Source organism: Trachymyrmex septentrionalis, unplaced genomic scaffold (assembly GCF_001594115.1).
Source record: "Trachymyrmex septentrionalis isolate Tsep2-gDNA-1 unplaced genomic scaffold, Tsep1.0 scaffold83, whole genome shotgun sequence".
Lineage (NCBI taxonomy): Eukaryota > Metazoa > Arthropoda > Insecta > Hymenoptera > Formicidae > Trachymyrmex > Trachymyrmex septentrionalis.
The window spans coordinates 1682640-1684027 of NW_017306018.1; positions in this window are offsets into that span (position 1 = coordinate 1682640).

The window sequence follows — 1388 nt, forward strand, 5'->3', positions numbered from 1 at the left end:
CTACGCGCATTCCAGCGACTATACGACTATGTAAAACCAGGAAATGGCAGGAACTTTAATTGTCAGTTTGCGTCATTTTAGTCAATAAATCAAAGTAAACCTTTTTTTCTTTTTTTCGACGAGTCTCTAAAGTTTATTTAAAAATACTATCCGGCTTAATTAAGCGAGTATACCTTTGGAATATATGAGCTGTTTGATATTTTCCAATAAATATGTTAAAAACTTTAGATAAGCACATTACGCCATTTCAAATAAATATTCTGTAATATTGAAGTAATGACATTTTAATGAAGTAATGAGATTTTCTACAAATTTTTTTTTAACTTTTCTATCTAGTGCTGCTTTCTTTTGTAGAGCAGTGCAAATAACGCAAAACAAAGAGAGAACAATTTTTATATTCTGAATTAATCCATCATTAATTAACTCTCACAATTTTTTTTTAAATAAAGCAAAGCTTTTGTATTTTTAGTCTTTAAATAGTATAACACAGACTGTGATTAATAAAAGTAAACTGTTGCGTTGTAAATTAAAGAGAATTGCGAAGATAAGTTTGATAACGATAAGTTATGATCTGCAAATACAAAACGATTTAAGACTATATCCAAACGATTCGCCGTTCTATAATGAACTTCAAGCTTCTGTTGACACTGTTGACGTATATACAAACATAATCACATAAAAATAATACACTGACGTGTAAAAGGACTATTTTCATAATCTCCCTGATTATGATGGCTTCTCTATAATGTTACTTTATACGTCAGTAATATCTCGTGATTATATTTGCTTAGTTGCTAGTTGTGTCAATAGAAACTCGGTGTTTCCAATCGCACTTAATCCAATTTGTTTGCTAATCATCACGAGTTATGTCTCTGGTGATTATTTTTAATTCGCGTACACTCTAATTTATAGACTTTTAGATTATAACAGCCACTGGACATATTAAGCAAACGTAATCATATTGAAACAATAAATCACTTCGTTCACTATACATTGTCTCGTTGTTTCATCAGAGACAGTTTGAGCTGCAGCTTCAAATCATCAACGTTAACGATTACGATTGTTTCATTTAAATTATAGCTCGCAACATATAAATAGAGCTAGAAAATTAAATTCATCAGAATTAATGTTACTCGATATTATATTGGTGCAATACATCTCCGAAATTATTAGTGTTGTATTTCGACAATTCTAGTTGACTAATTTCGCTCGGCGATGTCTGTCTGTTTCCAGATCATATAGCCCTAGTTGCAATACAAACAAGTAAGAATTTTATTAATCATCGTTCACTCTAATCGGTATTTGTACAAGCTCGTAATTCTTCTTAGAAACATGTGCAATCGATACCAATCGATTTATTTATTCCGATTAGTTCAGTTCTTCTTTTT